We start from the raw sequence: 22,897 nt of genomic DNA, 5'->3' as shown, positions 1-22,897 counted from the left end.
GGCTATTATCTTCTGTGAAGTTTTAATGAGCTGTTTTTACAGATGATTCTAGTAATTACTAAGTAAAAAAAGCTGCCTTGGAGAGCACAAAGGGGATAAAAGACTCCTACACCAGCCCAGACTGAAGGGACCGGATTCTCACATGAGTTGTTTGGAAGGGTGGCTATAGGAGGGGCAAAAATCTCCACTTCTGCCCTTCATTGGTGGGATTCTAGCTGCTTTTACTAGGCTTTCTGTGCTTGCAAGGTGCAGTGGATCAGGACAAAAGCAGGAAAAGGACATTTGGGCATAACATAATAGCACAGTTATAAAAACGTAATGACCAAACAAGCTGGGGGCTTGTGAGGAACTGTGTGTGCTGGGGAAGATCTCTCCCTCCCGGATCAACCAAATTTGCCAGTAAATTTCTCCTGCTCCCCTTCTTTTCCTGGAACAATCAAAGCCTGTCTGGTTTGGTGATTAGAATGACAGACAAGGGTTTAGGAGGAACAGGTTGAGAGCCAGCGTGGCATTGTGGTTAAGAGCGGCAGATTCTAATCTGGAGAACCAAGTTTGATTCCCCACTCTTCCTCCACATGAAGCTTGCTGGGTGACCTTGGACCAGTTCCAGCTCTTTCACAATTCTCCCCACCTACCTCACAAGGTGTCTGTTGTGGGGAGAGGAACGGAAGGCAATTATAAGGCACTTTGAAGCACGTGAGACCTTGGGCCAGTCACAGTTCTCTCAGAAGTCTGTCAGCCCCACCTCCCTCACGAAGTAACTATTGTGAGGAGAGGAAGGGAAGGCCATCTTAAGAATCCGTAGGGTTGAATAAAGCAGGGTTTAAAAACAGATTCTTTCCCCTAGAATCCCGGCTCTGCCGTGGGAGCTTATGTCCATTTCCTTCCATGCCTGACCAGCCTCACAGGGCTGTTTTGATGATCAAATGGAGATTGGGGTGGGGGGGGGGTGATATTGTAAACTGCTTTGACTTTCCACAATGAGGAAAAACAGGGCTTACCTAAACTGTTGGTGTGAGTAGCCCATGCATAGAACATGTGGCACAGGCCAGGTCACTGTTGCCCAAGGTGTGTGTATGGGTTTTCTTTTGGTTAATTGACAAAGTCAGTTTTTCTGCATGCCAAGGTGCTCCCCTGAGTACATAGACTCCTCAGCCTTGTAGGTGGCCTGCTTCAGTGTTTGGCACAGGGCCACTCATTTTACTACTAGAGCGAGCAAATGAGTCAGCGGCATCCGAAGCACTCCAAGGTGAACCAGTCTGAATGATTGTGAAATAACTGGGGGGGGGGGGGGATCTAGCCCATAGAAATTTCCTAGGAAGGAGGAGAAAAAGGCCTTGAATAAACCATACCTCAGAAGTAATTATGAGGCACAGATACGGTAAAGAAAGCGCCGGGACTGATGTCTGGCTGTTCTCTGAGGGAAACCATTTATAGAACAGGTTGAAGTTATATTTTAACAGCAATTAATGACTCAGAGGCTACAGCAGGCAGTCTGGCAATTCTGATCCCTGGGTGTTTTCCCCGGTGGGATGATTCCCCTTTGAGCCAGGGTGGCATGGTGGTTAAAGAGCAGCAGCCTCTAGTCTGGAGAAACGGGTTTGATTCCACATGCAGCCAACTGGGTGACCTTCGGCTAGTCACAGTCCTCTTAGAGCTGTTCTCTCAGGGCAATTCTCTTAGAGCTCTCTCAGCCTTACCAACAATATAGAGCATCTGAGAGTCTCCATGGTATCTACATACCAACATCAATAGTAGATATACTCTAAGAACGCCAGCCTCCAGATGGGACTTGGGGATCACAAGAAAACCAAAAAGGGGGGTAGTGCAGGCTTCCTCAACCAGGGTTTTGTGAATTCCTGAGGTTTCTTGATGGCCCTGGAAGGGTTTCCGAAATGGGTGGGCGTTAATTCATTTTAAATATATTTTTGAAGTTTGTTAAATATTTATCAGGTGATATGACCATATATGGTCCTGTCAACACACCCTTCCTTCCCAAAATGACCAACGACGGGCCTGTGTACACAATTAGACTACCCAATCATATTTTGCATGATTGCGTCACTTCTGAGGTTTCTTGGGCCTGAGGAATGTTTCAGGGGTTTCTCGCTGGCAAAAAGCTGAGAAAGGCTGGGATATGGTTATAAAAAGCGAAAAGCAACAAACCTAACCAACAAGTAGTTAGGAACCAAAAGGTGGGGTGTCTACAAAATATGAGTCATCAAATTATATCAACATTTGTTATACGCAACTTGTAAAGTTAAAAAGTCGAGAACATAGACAAAGCCCATAGTTTAATCATTGAAATCACATAATATGCCCTACCCAAAATGAGTCTTCCTCAGAGGTCTAAGCCTGAATACACATGTGAAACAGTAGAGATAATTTTGATCTCAATTATTCTCTATGAATCACAAGATCAGTTAAAATGGAACTGATAGAAGATGTCCATTTATGTCTCCTCCTGTCCGGCTGCTGGTGTATGTCAGTAGCTTCTGTACATATATGAAAGCAAAAGTTATTATAGTTTGATTATTTCTATTTTGTGGACATCTAACCTTTTGGATCCTAGAGACCAGGGTATCTCCTGGAATTATAGCTCACCTCCCGGTGACAGATCAGTTCCCTTGGAGAAAATGGCTGCTTTGGAGCATTTTAATTAATTTACTCTCACTCATGACTAGGCATCTCGTGGCAGTTCACAAACAAGTATTAAAATTGCAATATAAAATCCCCATAAAACCCCGTACAACAATATACGCAACAACAACAACAGATGGCGGAAAATTAAAATCTAAACCCAACTACACCCAGCCCCACTGTTCCAGCCAATGGGCCCAGCAAGAAGACCCAGGGGTCTTGTTCATTAAAAATTAGAAATAGTAATACTCCCTCCCGAACCCAAATCCTGCCCACTCCCAGCTTTCCAGGTATTTCCCAACCCAGATCTGGCAACCCTATATACCTACTTTGGGAGGGGGGGGGGCGAGCTGTGGGACACACTCACTGGTGACTGGAGAGGAACAGTGTGTCCAAAGTGGGAAAACAACCCTGGATGTGTATATGTGGGTGTGAGCCTCCAAAACCCCACACCTTACCATCTGCATGGTGGCCAAGCCTTCTCTGAGTAAGCTATTTTTAAAGGCAAGATCATACCAAGGCAGGTTTGGGCAAAATCAGGGCCCTGCCTGAACTGCCACAGTTCCGCAGGGCCTGCAAAATCGAGCTCTTCCGCCAGGCATTTAGTTGAGGCTGACCGAACCAACAGCATCTGCTGGGCCCCCAGAAACCCCTCCTCATGAACCAAATCCCAAACTGATCCAACCTAGGGGATCATAGCAAGTTAATGTTGTCATAGGAAGCATTACAGGAAATGTTACAGTACTTATTATCTTCCGTTATTGCTGTTTACCTGATGTTTTGAATTGCGCTGTACTATCCCTCCTTTTAGGAGCCTCTTGTGGCACAGAGTGGTAAGGCACCAGAAATGCTGTCTGAAGCTGTCTGTCCATGAGGTTGGGAGTTCAATCCCAGCAGCCGGCTCAAGGTTGACTCAGCCTTCCATCCTTCTGAGGTCTGTAAAATGAGTACCCAGCTTGCTGGGGGGTAAACGGTGATGACTGGGGAAGGCACTGGCAAACCACCCCGTATTGAGTCTGCCATGAAAACGCTAGAGCGCGTCACCCCAATGATCAGACATGACCTGGTGCTTGCACAGGGGATACCTTTACCTTTATCCCTCCTTTTGTGTAAACCACCCTGAGCCGCAAGGGAAGGCAGTATAGAAATATAAGAAAGAAATAAACAAACAAATCATTAAAACGCACAATGAAGCAGAAGCAAAAGTGGAAGGTGGATGGTGATGGGATGGTCTTGTGCTGAATCTGCCCCCTACCTCACGGTGGTTCAAGAGAATCAAAGGCCCATCGTTCGATATTTTATGCCTTTTCTTAATGTACGGGCTTTGTGGAAGAGGAGGTTTAGGGGAGAGCACTGATTGCTTGAAGGAGGCAGAGATTGTCTCTGGGGACCAGAGCACCGCACAGATGGTTTATGTCCAAACAGAGAATTCAACAGAGCAGAGAAAAATCTCCCAACTGAAAATCCTTCAGGTTAATATTTCATTAAAAGAAAAGTTCTGCAAAGTGCTTCAGATCACTTGCTGAAGAGAAGGAAAACTGCTCAAGTGGGCTAACTTACTAGAATACTTATTTTTTTTTTTAATTATTTCCAGAGCCATCCCTCTGCCCCCTTTCCTAGTTGGCCAGAAGCATCATCCCAATGTAATTGTCTGGCTTGGGACAAATCCTTACAGCGACTGATATCAACAGTGCCGCAGGATGTGGGGAAATAAACTTTTCCACTTTAATGAGGAGCCTGGAGAGCAACTGTCTCTAAACCCAGCATCAAAGCAAGCGGGAAACTCAAGTTTCTGTGGCCGGATGAATCAAATTACGAATGGGCATAGATTTTGGCAGGCAATTTCACCTTCTCGTAGGGTTTGGGATCTGGAGCTCCTGTCATCTGTCGTTAATTGAGCAACCTACTAGAGACACATTAGCAAGGAAAAGGGCCTGTGGTCTATACCGCTGTGTACAGCTTCCTATGAGTAGAATCCTATTCTGGCAGAGCAGAGCTGAATAAGTCATGTTAATACTTCTGCTGTGCTTGAGTTCCTTCTAATGGCGCCAGACTTCTAAAATTCTAACACATTGCTGCTTGGATGTCTTTTTTTCTTCACCTCCAGTGAGACCATTGCATTGGCCTGATGATGTCATGCCTGGGTTTGCTCTGGAAGGGACATCATGGAGGAAGCCCAAGATCTGCTTCCTCCCATCTTACTGCTATTTCTCAGGCCTGCCAGGCAGGAGGTCCTCTGCCATAACATGAGACTGTTTTAGAGTTGGTGACTCTGGGTTCGGACTCGGGAGATTTTGAGGGTTGAGACTGCGGAGAGTGGGGTTTGGGAAAGTAAGTGAATTCCACTTATTGTGGTTTTAAATAGCTTCCAAGCATCCTCAGGTAGCGGTCCCCAACCTTTCTCAGGTCAGGGACTGCCTCCGGGGTGAGGGGAGAGCCGATGGCCCGGGTGATGCGAAAACGTGCACGCGCAGTTGCCGCGCATGCACATTTTCGCCACCAGGGGCGTTAATGCGCATGCACGGCAACTGCGGGCATGCGCGTTTGCATCACCGGCATGCCAGCAGCATGCCAGCGGCTGCGCCTGCCTCTTCCCTTCCTTCTTGCTGCAAGCAGGGGGAGGCGTGCCCTTTGCAGCCCGCCACCGGGCTGCGGGCCGGGGGTTGATGACCCCTGTCCTCAGGGACTCTCTTGTGTTCCCGCTTTAACCTCCTTTGTTACTATTCCTCTCATTTTTGCAAAGTTCTCTCTTTTGAGATCAAATGTGGCCGTTTTGAACTTTAGGGGTAACTTTCCATTGACTTGAATACTGAACTGAATAACATGGTGGTCACTGTTCCCAGTTGATGTAACAACCTCTACAACTCTCACGAGTTCGTGAGACCTGCTCAAAACCAAGTCCAACCCCTCTGGTTGACTCTGTGAGCAATTGTTCCAGTAGACAGTCATTTACGATGTCTGGGAATCTCATTTCTACAAGCATGACTCAAGAGCATGCTTACCCAGTAAATGTGAGGGTAGTTGAAGTCTCCCAGTATAATAATATTATCGGCTTTAGTCATCTCCTTTATTTCCTACTCCATCTCAAGATCAACCTAAAGGGCTTGATCCGGTGGCTGATAGTATATCCCCACTTTTAAGTAACCCCAAGGGCCCAGTATTCCCACCCATATCGCTCCTGTTGGTGAGTTAATTCCCCTGGTGTTTTCTGACTTATTGGATTCTATGTCCTGTTTGTTGTACAACTCAGCACCTCCACCAACCTGTCCCTCTCTGTCCTGCTTATATCCAGCAATGACTGTATCCCATAGATTTTCTCCATCCACCATGTTTCTGATATTTCTACTTTATCTAAATTGTTACTGAACACTCCAGTTCCCTCACCTTGGCTCGGAGACTTCTGGCATCGGCTATAGATAGATACCTATAATGGCTTTCCTTCTCCAAGTAACCCTCATCAACCTTGGCCCCTTAGTTACTACACATGGTCCTTAATCACCATTGTGCCCTCACTCCGAAGTTCTGTGATGCTCCTATTGATATTAGCCTGAGCATTCATACAATCATCCCAAAATGGACCTTTCCAGGTTAGCTTCCCCCTGGGATTATATTAAAGGCTGCTGTGCTGCCTTTTTGATATTGATCTCCAGCGCTCAGGTTCCCTTTTGGGTTCAAGAGAAGTCTATCACTTTTGGCACCTTTAAGACCAACAAAGATTTATTCAGGGCGGGAGCTTCCGAGTGCAAGCACTCTTCGTCAGACCAATCTTTGTTGGTCTTAAAGGTGCTAATGGACTTTGATTTTATTGTGCTACTTCAGACCAACACGGCCATTTGAATCTAGCTTTTGTACAGGTTCGGCTTGTCCCAGAATGCTCCCTAGTTCTCACTAGACTTAAGGTTGCCAGCCTCCAGCTTGCGCCTGGAGATCTTGTGGAATTTCAGCAGAACTCCAGACTGCCGAGACCAGTTCCCCTGGAGAAAACAGCTCTATGACATGGTATCCCACTGAGGCCCCTCCCCTAACCCTTCTATCTCCTGGCTCCACTCACACCCTTCCCCCTGTCCCCAGGAATTTCCCAGTCCGGACTGCAAAGAGGGATCTGGTCCTTTAGAAGGCATTAGAAGCACACATGCCTTTCTTTGTGTGGCATCACATCTATTAAGCGGAAGGGAGGGTAGGACGAGGGGACCACTTCTCTTAGATGGACGAGAAACTTTGGAGCACTGTTGGGCAAATGCAGCTTGTTTGTCGCAGATCCCCAAAACGGAGCCCGCCGTGGCACCTGTTTGCTGCCAGGCCTGTGCCAGGCAGCTGCAACACGAGGCTGAAAACATGTGAATGGATTTGGGAGGGGACGCGTTTTGCTTCTTCTGTTGCATCAGGGCTTGGCTCCATTACTGCAGGGAAATGTGATTTATGAAGCTCGGCTCCCACGTCTGTTCTAGCGCCAGGTTGGGTGCTTTATTTAGAAACACCAGGGCTGGCTCCTCATTGGCTGCCTCTCCCCCCGAGGCAGGGTGGCTATTGGTTCTGCACGCTCTCTCTCCCTTCCTGGTGTCAGTCACACGTTTAAGAGCATGAACGTGTGTAGTGTGCTGCATACAAATAGAGAGGGGGGGGGGGAAGCGCAACTGTCTGGCTCTGTGGAGCATACAACCCATGCTGCAGCTGGAACAAAAAAAACCAAAACACCCCCCCCCTATACACACACACTTCCTGTGCAGCTATTAATTCAACAAAAAAATCTAATAACTCAAAAAAGGCTTCTGTTCTTGCCAGCTACAGGCACAGAATCCTGTTATTTATAAAGGCTTTAGAGATGGACTGGGAAGGGAAAGAAGCTGGAGATTCTGCTCTCCATAGACCAGCTTTGGTGGGGGCAGCAGTGAGCATCTGGCTGCCAGCTTCCAGGTGAGGCCTGGAGATCTCCGTCCTATGGAAATCATTTACCCGAGTGAAAATGGCTGGTTTGGAGAGCAGAATCTAGGGCAGGGGTGGCCAAACTGTGTCTCTCCAGATGCCCATGGACTTCAATTCCCATGAGCCCCTGCTGCAATTGTAGTCCATGGACATCTGGAGAGACACAGTTTGGCCACCTCACTCTATGGCAGGAGTAGTCAACCTGTGGTCCTCCAGATGTCCATGGACTCCAATTCCCAGGAGCCCCTGCCAGCGAATGCTGGCAGGGGTTCCTGGGAATTGTAGTCCATGGACATCTGGAGGGCGGCAGTTTGACTACCCCTGCTCTATGGCATCATATTCCTACTGAGCTCCATCACCAAACCCCAGGGTCCACCCCAAATTTCTAGGAATCTCCCTACTGTGGTGCTCTTAGCCCCACCAAGTACAAAAAGCTGGGGTGGGTAGAGAGGTTTTCTGTGTCCACTGGGGAGCTTTCTTTAATTGACATAGGAATATATTGTTATATTGCCCTGTGAATTGCTAATATTTTCACAAAGATACCCCAATTCACTAGGAGGGGGATGGCCATGATAGAAATCAAGTGAAAATGGCTGACATGTGGGTGGGACTGGGAAAATCTGGAGTTTCCCACTCACAGGGCAGCAATTCCTGCTTTATTGCAATGTTTCCCTAAATTTTGCTGCAAGCAGATTTGCGGATGATTGCAGAAAATCTGGAGAGAAACCTGGGAGGTGCGTGAAGAAGAAGAAGAGTTGGTTCTTATATGCCGCTTTTCCCTACCCGAAGGAGGCTCAGAGTGGCTTACAGTCGCCTTCCCTTTCCTCTCCCCACAACAGACACCCTGTGAGGTGGGTGAGGCTGAGAGAGCCCTGATATCACTGCCCGGTCAGAACAGCTTTATCAGTGCCGTGTTGAGCCCAAGGCCACCCAGCTGGCTGCATGTGGGGGAGCGCAGAATCGAACCCAACATGCCAGATTAGAAGTCCGTACTCCTAACCACTACACCAAACTGGCTCTCCTGAGGAGAAGCACGGGGAAAAACCCATTTAACAGCCCAGGCCAAAGGCTACCCAAAAATACTCACCTAGAGCCAAAACAAAAGGGAAAGCTGTGGGACCTGAGCAGCCAATCAGAGACGTGATAGGCAGCTTTCTCTGTGAGCTGCTTTTCTGAGCTCACAAGTCCTTTTCAGTACCGTTTCTCATGACATGCTGCCCAGGAATTACTGCAGCAGAAATGGGTACTAAAAAGCAATCATAAATCTTTATTGAAACTTCCTTTTTTGTGCATTTTATTTAAAAGGAAGTCCTTTCCAATGCCTTTTATATCCCTTCTTTATTCCAACCTGGGTTCCTGCTGTGAACTTTTCTGGACCCCTCCCTGAGATGTGACCTTCATGGTTGCAAAAGGAAAACTCAGCCCAGATATTATTATTAATATTTTTTAAAAAGACAGCCAAGAATAGAAAGGCTTTTATCACACGGGAGCGCTAACCAGGTGGGGCATGGTGGCTCAGGGCCGTGCAAACAACGTCAGCTGCAGCTCACAAGGGTCTTGCTACTGAAATGGTATCTGGGCCAGAGAGGATAAACACTATGGCAGCCTTTTCCAACTTTTTGACCATGGAGGATCCCCTGAAATAATTTTTCATGCTTCAAGGAACCCAGGAAGTGATGTCAGCAGGCCACACCTCCCCAACACACCGGACGTGACATCACCACTGGTGCTAACAGGCAGGCTCAAGAAGGACAAAAGAAGGTGGGGAGAGAAAGGAGGTGTTTTAAAGTGCGAGGAGGCATGCAGGCTCCGCCCCATCCCCAGTGCAGAAACCACAGGAGAACTCACGCTTGGGGAGGGGAGGGGAACAATGGAATTGCCCGGTTCCTTTGCTTGTGGCTGAGTCTACTACAGCAGAAGGAGAAAGGCTGGGAATCACTGATTCAATGGGCTGTTCTTTGCCGTAGTATGGGAATTGCTACTTGAGCACAGGCCTGATGTTAGGATCCGAAAGAGGATGCTTGTTTTAGCTGTCCGATGCATCATCTGCTTTTCTTCCCACAATGCTGGGCCGTGAAGCTTGCAGATACCTGCTGTTGGGTGCTCTTCACCGCAGGCAGTGGGGAACCGATGTTGCAATCCTCGTGTTGTCAGGAGTTGTACCTCAAACCTGTCCTGCCGGTCTGGAATGAGAACCAGCCAGAACTAAGTTTTGGCTGCCCTGCCTTCATTGACTGCAGACATTCGACCAGAATAATAGATTTGGCTGGGTAGCCGTGTTGGCCTGGAGCATCTAGCACTGATCTAGGGGTCTGGCATGAGGATGGGGGGGGGGGGGAGACACTCCAGGAACCTTTCTGAATGAAGCTGCCAGCAATCCTGCAAGTAGGTCAACGTGATCCCCAGACTGCGGAGGGAAGGCTGGGAGCAAGCGGCTTGCCTCCAGCAGTCTTGCGGGTTCACCAAGAAGGTGAGACTTGACAGATAGTGCCGCCTATGAGCCACTTGACCGGTTCTCCTTGCAGGAAGGAGCTCAAAGGAGATTCCTGGGAGGCGGGTTAACAGTCAAGGCTTAGCTTGACAGCTACTCAGTGGCATCTCTGAGGGTTCGGGTGCTCCCTGCTCAGGAGTCTCAGCGTGGTGTCGTGGTTAAGAATGGCAGGCTCTAATCTGGAGAGCAGATCCCCCCCCTCCTCCACATGCAGCCTGATGGGTGACCTTGGGCTGGTCACAGGACTTTCAGAGCTCTCTCAGCCCCACCTACCTCACAGGGCGTCTGTTGTGGGGAGAGGACGGGAAGGTGCTTGTGAACTGCACTGAGACTCCTTTGGGTAGTGAAAAGGGGTATAAAAGCCAACTCTTCTTAAACCAGCACAGCAAATTGCACATGCTCTATAGAGCTACTGGAACTCTCGTGAGATTACATTTCATGAGAGTGAGGGATGCCAGCCTCCAGGTGGGACCTGAGGATCCCCTGGGATTACAGCACATCTTCAGGCTGCAGGAAAAAGTTTTCCTCAGTGGAAAATGGCAGCTTTGAAGGGTGGGTTTTACGGCATTGTGCCATCACTGAGGTCCCTGTCCCCGCCCCCCCAAGCTCCTTCTTGAAATCTCTAGGAGTTTCACAATTTGAATCTGGCAATCCTACACCCATCCCTTGCTCGTGGCAGTAGTGGGGACCTGAAGATGAGCTATAATCCCAGAGAGAGAGAGAGAGAGACCCACTGACATCCCAAACCCTTTCACTCACATGGCGATAGTTAAGCATCCAAGGCAACCCTGAATCTCTCCAGCCTGCACTGCAGTCTGAACTCTTGCCAAAAAAGACAGATGCTGCGAACAAAGGGAGTTCTGAAGTGGCAAACATCAAGGACTGATTAGTGGGCCTAACAAAACCCACGTGTGTTTGGAGATATGTGTGCAAGGCTCTTTTGCTAAAATAATGACAGCCATCTCGTCACACCTCTCCAGCGTCTTTCATTTGGAGAGCTATTCAATATTACTTCCCCTTTTGAAAGGCTGCTTTGCAATCCAAATATTTATTATATCTATAGACTGATATTTCCCTACATGGAAAATAGCTAGTCATAAAAGCTTTTCACTGTTTTCCCAAAGAGCTGCATGTATCGAACTCACGGGGGCTTCCAGTTATTACTGTGGACTGAAACCAGTGTGAAGGGCACCTGGGGTTTGCCAGCTCTGGGCTGGGAAATTGTTGGAGAATTTGGGGGTAGAGTCTGGGCAAGGCAACGTTTGGTGAGAGGAGGGGCTTCAGCAAGGGATAATGCTTGGGCCCAAAGTAGGATTGTAGCCTGCACTGTAATTGGCCAATGCACAGCTAGATCATGTCTGCTGGCTCCAATCAGCTTAAAGTGAAACTGATAACTGACCAATAGCGTGCATTGGAGGGAAGATCTAGTGTGGGGCTTTTGTATATAAGCTGGGTTTGGCTGTGGGTTCGTTTGTTCAGATCTGCTTTCTCGTTCTACCATGCTGGGGTTAGGCAAGGCTGAAGATGTGAGTTGGCTTCATGTCCAGTTCTGCTGTTCCTCGGTGCATGATTACAATTACTTCCTGTGCAGATATTTTGAATTTCCTACACCATAAGGAGAGCCTCTTGTGGCGCAGAGTGGTAAGGCAGCAGACATGCAATCTGAAAGCTCTGCCCATGAGGCTGGGAGGTCAATCCCAGCAGCCGGGTCAAGGTTGACTCAGCCTTCCATCCTTCCGAGGTCGGTAAAATGAGTACCCAGCTTGTTGCTGGGGGGTAAACGGTAATGACTGGGGAAGGCACTGGCAAACCACCCCGTATTGAGTCTGCCATGAAAACGCTGGAGGGCGTCACTCCAAGGGTCAGACATGACTCGGTGCTTGCACAGGGGTACCTTTACCTTTTTTTTACACCATAAGGACAGTGTGCTACCAGAGGACCTTTCTGCTGCCGTTTAGTATGATTAAAGCAACATGTAATTTTTCCCAGTTGGTTGGGCCTTGCACGTTACACAATCTCTCAGCTCTCCCCCCTCCCCTAATTTAGACTTGAATTGACCACATTCTCTATTGTGATGTTAAATCTGAATGTCTGTGGAACAGTACAGTACAGCCCAATCTTGTCAGATCTCAGAACTGTCTGGGCCTGACATTCCTGAGGAACCACCCAATTGACTAGATCCCCAGAGAGCCCTTTGCTTCACCAGCATGAACAGGCTGGTAACCACTAGCCTGAGAGACATTCACTTGGCCTCAATCAGGGCCAGGGCCTTCTCGGTACTGGCCCCAACCTGGTGGAATGAGGTCCCAAAGGACCTGCAGGCCTCGCAGAAACTGACTCAGTTCTGAAAGGCCTGCAAAACGGAGTTCTTCCCATCAAAAGGGCCCTCCTCCATAATTCACTGTCACCCTAGACCAGGGGTAGTCAAACTGCGGCCCTCCAGATGTCCATGGACCACAATTCCCAGAAGCCCCTGCCAGCGACTGCTGGCAGGGGCTTCTGGGAATTGTGGTCCATGGACATCTGGAGGGCCACAGTTTGACTACCCCTGCCCTAGACTAAGAAGGGAACTTAGATTCAAGTGGGTAGCCGTGTTGGCCTGAAGCAGCACAACAAAACAAAATCAGAGTCCAGTGGCACCTTTAAGACCAACAAAGATTTATTCAAGGCATCTTGAATAAATCTTTGTTGGACTGAAAGGTGCCACTGGACTCTGATTTTGTTCTGTTAAGAAGGGAACTGTCTAATTAGCAGCCTGGCAGCTAAAGTAATCTGATACATTTTTAATGGTTTTAATGTTGTTAGATATACCATTGTATATCGTACTTTGTTGTAAACCGCCCCAAGACGGCTGTGCTGAGAAGGGTGGTTAAAGAAATCGGATAAATAAACAAACTATCAAGGAAGAGTCTGCAGAAGGTGGCAAGGGCAAACCCACCTTCCCTTGAAAGCCCCTTGCTAGGGTGGCCATAAGTTGTTTGTGATTGTTGGAGTCGTTGAAGCAGCAAAGGAAGACGGGCACCAGTGCGTGCCAGTACCCTGTATGATGCGAAGAAACTGTGCCAGCACAAACCCTCCATGCTGGCTGCCTTTTAAGCTTGCCACGGACAGGGTGTGCCCTGTCCAAATTGTGCACCTGAGCAGGTAATGCGATAGCCCTTTCCCGCCAGCTCCAGCATGGGAAAGCACGATCTTTGCACCCTGGTGCCCCTCCCACCTGAGCGACGGTGGACCACTATTTTATTCCTGCAGTTACAATTGCTGTGACTCCTTTAATTTGTTGCTGCTCGTGCTCTTGTCCCAATACGGTACACACCACTGCTCAATACATCTCTCTTCTGCCCTCTTTAGTCTTTCGGTCTGAATGATGGAGAATGCAGGCACTTGAGAGATGCTGTCTCAGGGCGACAAAAGGAAAGAAAACATGATTGAAGCTATAACTCCTGGCGTTAAGGATGGGCAAAGAGACGGAAAATGAAAGGGAATCGTTTTGAAAAGTGTGTGACTAGAAGGCCTGAATTAAATCCTGACATGGTCAAAATGAAAACATGGTGGCACAAGGAAGAAAACATTCTGTATTTTGTAGAAATTCTTTGAGAGTTATTTCCTCAGGGAACTTCAAAAGATGCTTTCCTTTGTGTGTTTAGGGCTTTTAAAGGTGCTTTCTTCTACTACTGAACGTAATGGCTGCCACCTGTTTCTTTAGCCTAACTGTTTTCTACAAGCTGGGTCAGATATGGGCAGAATTGGACTGCCGTTTGGGATTTAGGGCACCTCCAGCGAGTATTAAAAAGATTGCCATCCTTTCAACCAAGGAAACGATGAATTGGACAAATATTCCGGAGTCAGAGTACTGTGTCTAATTTTGGATGTGACCATTTTCAGAAAACTGTCGGTAAATTGGGATGGGCTCCGAGGGGAGCAGTGAAGATGGCCCACAGCTGGAAAAGAAATCCCCTGAAGAAAGGATGAGGGAAATGGGGAATGTTTAGCCTGAGAAAGAGAAGACTGAGAAAAGTCACGACTGCGCTTTTCATCTATTTGAAGGGCCGCCACACAGAAGAAGGCAAGAACTTGTTCTATGCTGCTTTGATGCCTAGTTGAAAGAGGAGGTAGATTTCGGTATGAATAAGAGCCGAACAACAAGCAGCTGGGGGCACGGATCCATCTGGTGACTGCTGGTGCCATTTTGAAAGCATTTGTAGTCCTTTAAAAATGGCTGCAAGGCCCTGATTAGTTTCAGGTATGTGGGGCAGCAGCTCTAGGAGCTAGGGTTGTTAGGACCTTCCATGCAGCCGGTGGAGGGGATGGGTGGGAATTTCACAAGAGTGGGGAGGAGATTGGGGTTGGGTGGGATGTACACTCTCCCAAAGAAAGGCAAACTTAAACTGCAGAAAATCCAGGGGAATTATATAAATCCAGCCAATAAAAAAGGAGATGAGATCATCAGTAAAAATACAAAACAGAACAGGATAAGAACAGTTTGTTGGGGGTTTTCAGGGCTATCTGGCCATGGTCTGGTAGTTTTAGCTCCTGACATTTCACCAGAACTTGTGGCCAGCAATCACACATGAAAACTGTCACACCACACCATGGCCACGCAGCCTGGAAGCCCACAACAACCAATGGACTCTGCTCGAGAAAGCCTTTGACAATTCACAGGGCAGCACATAAAAGACACCATGAGTGCTTTACAACTCGTACTCAGAGCCAAAAACCTCAAACAATGTGGAACTAAAAGAAAATTACCTCATGCCAACAAAATTAAAATCGTTTTTATAGCTTAACTGGACACCAGAAGAAAAGGGGCCAAGGCAATTTCCTGAGGAACCCTGGCCACCTTGGCCAAGGACATTTTGCCTACTCAACAATCTTACCTCAGCTAAACTGAGCACAAAATGTTCAAGAACTGTATTTAGGATTTAACAATTTGATTTCTCATGGAGGCATTCAGACTAAAATCAGAGAAGAAATCACATTGGAATGAAACATGAAGTTCCTGGAGAAAGGAATTGGATTATTAGCACAAGTGTCTATAAAAGAAACTGAATCCAGGCCATTCAAGGTGGCATAATAACTCTGATGTGTCATATTTTACCACAGACAATGCTTGACAGCAAGACAGCCATGCGTATGACACATGGGGAGACCAATATACAGTGCAATCTTAGGCCAAGTTACACCCTTCTAAGGCTTTGATGTGTAACTCTAGCTCGGAAACTGGCTTAAGGCTTTGTTTATTTATAATTTATTTATACTCAGTCTTATATACCACCAATCCTAACATAGTTGGCTCGTGGTGGTTCACAATCAATAAGAACATAACAGACATCAATACACTAAAAACATCTTAAAAATACAATAAAACCCCCATAGTACCATAGGTACAAAAATCTATGAGCCAAAAAACTACAAGATGGCGGAATAATGGTTCACTCCCCACAGCGGTTCAATGTCCTGGCACCAATACACCATGGCATCACCAGTGGATAGATATAACCCAGGGGGAGGTCATACAATGAGACTGGACAAACCCAAATTCACTCCAGAAGACTGGAATCCAGGGGGAGGGGGGGGGGGGAGTGACCAGATCTCATAACCCCAGGACCCTGGTTGAAGTGGGTTTCAACAAAATTGAAGTTGTCTGCCTCAGTTGTGGCAATGGCTACTGGTTTAAGTGACTTCAAAAGATACTTAGACGAATTCATGGAGGGCAGGATAGCTCTGCCAATCTAGACATTTCAAATTCCAAATGTTAGAGATGTAAAACAGGGATGGGCCAGTGGCTTGACACTCTAGCTCCAGGGTTTGAGATAGCATTGGCCATTATTGGCTACTGGATATGATCCAGCCAAGTGTCTCTTATAGTCTGCTTAATCAATGAGGGAGGGGTTAAGCAGAGGTGTTTTTCTGGCTCCCTTTTCCATCTTGATATTGATAGAAGGGTTACGCAGACTCCCAAAGAGTGGGGATCTGGGGAGGGAGGGAAATAGGCAGGGCCCTGTCACTCAAGGGTAAAAACTAGAACTGACATCATGCTGGCAATTGTTAGAAAGGGACAGGAGCTGGAGGTGTGAGTTCTCCTGTCCCTAGCAAGCGAATGGGAAACCTGACTGAAATTGTTGGCCATGAGCTCTGTGGGAACAGTTTCTCCATGACCCCATATGTTATAGGAACTGTTTGGCTATGTTATTTTGCTCTCTTATGCACAAATCAGACTATAGATGCTTCCCAGGAACTCTAGGAGTTGCACATTAAAAAGAAGAGTTGGGGTATTTTGTACCCCGCTTTTTACAACCAAAAGGAGTCTCAAAGCAGTTTACAGTCACCTATCCTTCTCCCCACAACAGTGAGGTTAGTGAGGTTAGTGAGGCTAAGAGATCTCTGAGAGGATTGTAACTGGGCCATCCTGCCATTACACTCCATCATCTCCCCTCAGGCATGGTGGCACCTTTACAGCATCTTCTTTGGGGTGATGAGCTACAGATAATTATTTACCCCATCAGATAACTACATATTGATCTACCATTCCAAATTGCATTACTTTCTACTATTCATCATGTTACATTACATTCTATTATTCAAATCTATTATCCCATCCCAAATAAAAATAAAATAAAGAGGATGTATGGCCAAACAAAGATCATGGCAGCCGGCCCTCTCAATTCCTGGCAAATAGATGGGGAAGAAATGGAGGTAGTGACAGATTTTATTTTCCTGGGCTCCAAGATCACTGCAGATGGGGACTGCAGCCAAGAAATTAAAAGACGCTTGCTCCTGGGGAAGAAAGCTATGGCAAATCTAGACAGCATCCTAAAAAGCAGAGACATCACCCTGCCAACAAAAGTGCGTTTAGTCAAGGCTATGGTCTTCCCAGTTGCAATGTATGGCTGCGAAAGTTGGACCATAAGGAAGGCCGAGCGTCAAAGAATTGAGGCTTTTGAACTCTGGTGCTGGAGAAGACTCTTGCGAGTCCCTTGGACTGCAAGGCGAACAAACCGGTCAGTCCTAGAGGAGATCAGCCCTGACTGCTCCTTAGAAGGCCAGATCCTGAAGATGAAACTCAAATACTTTGGCCACCTCATGAGAAGGAAGGACTCCCTGGAGAAGAGCCTAATGCTGGGAGTGATCGAGGGCAAAAGAAGAAGGGGACGACAGAGAATGAGGTGGATGGATGGAGTCACTGAAGCAGTAGGTGCAAACTTAAAAGGACTCCAGGGAATGGTAGAGGACAGGAAGGCCTGGAGGATCATTGTCCATGGGGTCGCGATGGGTCGGACACGACTTCGCACATAACAACAACAATGGCCCTCCTGGGTGATTGTTAGAAATGCAGATGTAAGGATTGAATGAGGTTGGCATATGTAGTAATATAAGAAACCAATATCCCTGTTAAGTCCTGGGGATTCCATTGTTTTGTATCTATGTTCCTCATTGTGGGAAAATCAGAGGAAGAGGCCCTAAGGAATACAGAAGAAGCTACACAAACAGATTTCTTTTAAACCTGATTTTATTTGCCGTCTGGGAAGACTGTTCTTTTCAGATGAACTCCGAGGTTAAAATGTTCTCCTTCAATCAATTCCAAGCATGGTTCATGAGAGACAACTAGAGTACTGATAAATCACAGCTTGTTATTTATGGGGATTATTAGATGTCCGTTCCGCCCACTGCATTACGTCTGCAATGATGCAAATCTTCTATTTAAAGATAATATTTATCATGCCAGGAGCAGTCAGTCTCTGGAAAGGTCTATATCGGTAAAGTAAACACAAGGCATCGGCAAAGGAAGTGTAAGCCAAACATTGTGTTTATGTTCAGTGCTGGATTTGTAATTCCATTTCCCCAATTTGAAAACCAACCTGCAATCTGGGCAGTGGAGGGAGGGGGGAAGAGAGGAAGAGGATGTAATGTGCTCTTTCTTTACGGTTTTGGGGCATCTCTTTGTTATTGGCGATGGCATATTTCCCACACAGCTGGGCATAGAGAAACAAAGCAGTTGTGGTAGTATCTGTTACCATTTCGGATAGGGAAATGCAAGCACTGAGCTAGAGCTGCCCATCTCCAAGTGAGGCCTGGAGATGTCAAGGGATTATGACAGATTTCTATCCAGAGATCAGTTCCCGTGGTCTGAAGAAAATGGCTCCCTTGGAGGGGGGTCTCTATGGTGGTCTCTATGCTGAGGACCTTCCCTTCCCCAAGCCCTGTCTTCCCTAGACTACAGTGCCCCAGATCGCCAGTAATTTCTCATCCTGAAGTTAGCATCCATATATAGGATACAGATGTGCCAGTGGGGTTGCCACCCTCCAAGTTGTGACTGGAGATCTTCTGATATTATGATTGGCTTGAGATCAGTTCATCTGGAGAAAATGCTGGCAGGGGCTCATGGGAATTGTATTCCATGGACATCTAGAGGACCACAGGTTGACTACCCCTGTTCTACATCACTTCACCCCCCCATTAATCAGGTGAGGTGACCATATATGGTTATGTTGATCGCCACTCCCTCTCAAAATGGCTGATTATGGGCCTGGATGGGGTGGAAAGGGGAGAAACCTCAGTCATAACAATCCTTGCTGGCCAAGGCTCCTTGCATGTGGTAGGAACTGGAGTCCAGAGTGGTAAATACTCTAATTTTAATTTAACTTCATGGCGGTGGTGATGGCAGGGGATAGAGTGGTGGATACCTGCCTCAGCCCTGTTCGTGGCCCAAGGTGGGGGGGGGGGGCAACAGAGTGCTCTCTTTCTCCCCTGGCCCTTCCACACTGCCAGAATTTTTGGAAGGCTGAAGAATGTTTCTCAAGGATGAGAAAGGCTGACACCCTGTAAACTCTGGAGCAGTTTTGATTTCATACAGCATCTTCACTACAAAGCATGTAAATGTGTTTTTATTATGTCTTTTTAGAAAAGACAAGGAGGTATTGAAAGGCAGCAGTGTACCTGCCAGATGGAAGAAGAAGAGTTGTTTTTTGTATCCTGTTTTTCACTCCCCGAAGGAGTCTTAAAACGGCTTACAAATGCCTTCTCTTCCTCTCTCCACAGCAGACAGCATGTGAGGTAGGAGAGGCTGAGAGAGCTCTGAGAGAAACTGCTCTGTGTGAAGACCTCTAGCTGGACTGTGGCTAGCCCAAGGTCACCCAGCTGGCTGCATATGGAGGATCAGGGAACCAAACCCAGCTGTCCAGATGAGAAGCCACTGCTCTTAACCATTACACTGAGATGACATTGCATTGCTATGCAATGTCTGGACAATTCTAAACTTCCAAAATGAGAAGTCAGACTCTCCTTGATAAGCAACATGCATATCTGTGCATACCTACATTTTGCACACATTTAAGAACTCAGAAGAAATTCATTCATCATAACTTCTGGCCATGGGAAGGGCCTCATAAGGACACAGGAACACCCTGTTAGTAGCTGATGAGTATCTTCCGCTGTAATTCAGGGAGATTAAGGTCTGGAGAATTCTGTCTGTGTTCATGGTCTGGTCAGGCTTGGAATACAGTGCCACTTAGTGGCTTGATGAAAGCCTGTTCCTGATTTTGGATGGAACAGGCAATGCTATTTAAAGCTGAAGATGGTATGCAGAAACCTGCACTGATTAGACTGATGTCACCTTCTTCTTGCAGGACTGTTATTTCTAGGCAGGCAGGTTTGGCAAACCGTGACCTGAATAGACCAGACTAGCCTGATCTTGTCAGTTCTTGGAAGCGTAGCAGGGTTGATTCTGGCTAGTATCTGGAAGGGCAATCTCCAAGGAATACCAGAGTTGTAATGTGGAGGCAGGCAGTGGCAAACCACCTCCAAATATCCCTTGCCTTGAAAACCTTACAGGGTTGACAAAAGCCCGTAGTGACTTGATTGCAAAAATAAATAAATAAACAAACAAATAAATAAAGTTAAAGTTTCAAAAATTTGCAAAATCCCTTGTGACCAGTGCAAAATGTATCCCCCCCCTTTTTTTTGGTGATGGATAGATAACAACAGCTAGACCTATCTTTGTTGATTTAATTAAATATTGAAAAGGATTAATATTTTTGTCACAACAAAATTTGAGCCCAATGGCACCTTTAAGACCAACAAATATTTATTCAAGGCTTGAGCTTTCATGTGCATGCACACTGCCTCAGACAATGGAACAGGGATCTGAAGAAGAAGAAAGAAGAATTGGTTCTTATATGCCACGTTTCTCTACCCGGAGGCTCAAAGTGGCTTCCAGTTGCCTTCCCCTTCCTCTCCCCACAACAGACACCCTGTGGGGTGGGTGAGGCTGAGAGAGCCCTGATATCACTGCTCGGTCAGAACAGCTTTATCAGTGTTGTGGTGAGCCCAAGGTTACCCAGCTGGCTGCATGTGGGGGAGCAGGGAATCAAACCCAGCTCGCCTGATTAGAAGTCGGTGCTCCTAACTACTACACCAAGCTGGCTGTGTGCCTGCATACAAAATCTTGGTTCGTCTTAAAGATGCCATTGGACTCAAACTTTGTTGTGCTACTTCACGCCAACGCGGCTACCTACTTGGATCTATTTTGTCACAGTTGGTGTTGTACCTCAATATCATTTTTCAATATCTCTTAATCTTTAGAAGTTGCATTTTGTATGAAGTGTAGTATAAATTATTTATTCCCATGAATCATTTATTCCCATTGCTTATAAGTAAAGTTTATCCTCATGGTGAGAGTTTATGGTTGCTGTACTGGAACTTGATATTTCGGTGTCTCGTGTATTTAATTTCTAAAAAGTGAAAAAGATCACAGGCTGCATAGATACAATCTCAGACAGAAAATGAAGCACCACTTTCTGTTTAATTTGTTTTTCTAAAAAATGGGAGGTGGGGCTGAGAGAGCTCTGAGAGAACTGGCCCAAGCCCCCCCCCAGCTGCCTGCATGTGGAAGAGGTGCAGCGCATTATACCTGTTCCCCCAGATTAGAGGCTGCTACTCCCAGCCACAGCACCATGCTGGCTCTTAGTGAGTCCTTCAGGTGGTAATATTTTAAAGACCCACAAATGACTAATGAACGCATTATTATTTCACTCTTGAGGAAGAGCATTATGTGGATTTTCCATCTTCAGCTCCAAAATGTTCTGGGCTGGCGCTGCCCACGCTTTTCAGCTGGCTCTTCGACGGCTAGCTGGACAGAGATCCTTGTCCGCCTCTTAAGCGGCTGGGAACCAAGGGTGGCTTCACATGACATTTCTATAGTTTGAATCAGGGGTAGTCAAACTGCGGCCCTCCAGATGTCCATGGACTACAATTCCCAGAAGCCCCTGCCAGCGAATGCTGGCAGGGGCTTCTGGGAATTGTAGTCCATGGACATCTGGAGGGCCGCAGTTTGACTACCCGTGGTTTGAATCATTCCCTACATGACCCATAATCCCAAGTTATCAGAAATGTATTTTAGAGACAAAAGGCCCGGCATCTAGTAATACTTTTCTCTGGCTCTGTTTTTCTCTGTTACCATCCGGCAGGTGTCCAAGCATGGCAGACAAGGACAGGTAATTAGTTTCACTCCCTAATTTCCGGGAGTTACCTGACCTCCCATCTGGAGGCTGGCCTTAGAGTATATCAGTATAAAAAATATATCTACTATTGATGTTGGTATGTAGGGGATACCATGGAGACTATCAGATGCTATATATCAGGGGTAGTCAAACTGCGGCCCTCCAGATGTCCATGGACTACAATTCCCAGAAGCCCCTGCCAGCGAATGCTGGCAGGGGCTTCTGGGAATTGTAGTCCATGGACATCTGGAGGGCCGCAGTTTGACTACCCCTGGAATCATTCCCCACATGACCCATAATCCCAAGTTATCAGAAATGTATTTTAGAGACAAAAGGCCTGGCATCTAGTAATACTTTTCTCTGGCTCTGTTACCATCCGGCAGGTGTCCAAGCATGGCAGACAAGGACAGGTAATTAGTTTCACTCCCTAATTTCCGGGAGTTACCTGACTTCTGTCTCTTCTCGTGGCAAGAAAGTCTTGCTCAGGAAAATGAGGGCCAAATGGTTCTAAATGACTTGGCAACCAGTGGCTGTAATTGGGACAATTTTCAAAACCGCACTCTAAAAACGTAGCAGTTCTTTTTACTGCCTTAATGGGAAATGTGCTTTTCTGGGGAAATTGGCTATTGTATATTATATATTTAGTTTGCTGTAATAGGTAAGCAAACTTTCAGTTTTTATATAAATGCTGGAGTATTAGTGCGGGGGCCAGAATTTAAGCCATTTGGAGGCCCTTAAAGGATAGTCAGGCTTAGTAATTTTTCTTCCGACATGCTATTATGGCATTCTAAGTTGGGGACAGGTCAAGTGGCCCGCTGGGAAATTACCTCTCATCAAATTTTGGAAGACGAAAACAGTACATAGGGAAAGGAAGATGTAGCTTCAGGCCATAGTAGTTTTACCAACTTTATTGACTGGCCTGCCATCAAAAGTGAGGTTCTATCTGTCCTGATTCTTGGTACAAGTCCAGACAATGAGTCCAGCACAGGGCACATGAAGCTGGCTTGTATCAAGTCAGATTCCTGGTCCATCTAGTTTAGTAGTGCCCACACTGGACTGTCCTTGAGGGTCTCGGGTAGAGGTTTTCCCCAGTGTCTGCAACCTGGCTCCTTTAATGGAAGGTGTCAGAGAGTAGCTCTCGGACCTTCTGCATCCAAAGTATATGTTCTCCCATTGAGCCACATTCCCAGTCTGAATGAACAAGACTGACAACCATCAAGTTGATAACCATCAAGTTGATCAGCTTTGGGCTGATCCTGCGTTGAGCAGGGGGTTGGACTTGATGGCTTGTATGGCCCCTTCCAACTCTATGATCCTATGATTCCTATAACAGAAATGTAATCGC

The 22,897-nt window shown here is 46.8% G+C and overlaps 1 protein-coding gene across 1 annotated transcript in view; it reads left to right on the top strand.

The window, feature by feature from the left end:
• LOC143820037 (uncharacterized) overlaps positions 1 to 22,897 on the top strand; it is a 45,000-nt gene that overhangs the window by 1,044 nt on the left and 21,059 nt on the right. The window lies entirely within an intron of this gene.

The sequence above is a fragment of the Paroedura picta genome, chromosome 10, assembly GCF_049243985.1.
Source record: "Paroedura picta isolate Pp20150507F chromosome 10, Ppicta_v3.0, whole genome shotgun sequence".
NCBI lineage: Eukaryota > Metazoa > Chordata > Lepidosauria > Squamata > Gekkonidae > Paroedura > Paroedura picta.
Note: the sequence above shows the minus strand (reverse complement) of the source record. Positions and strands in the feature narration are given on the sequence as shown.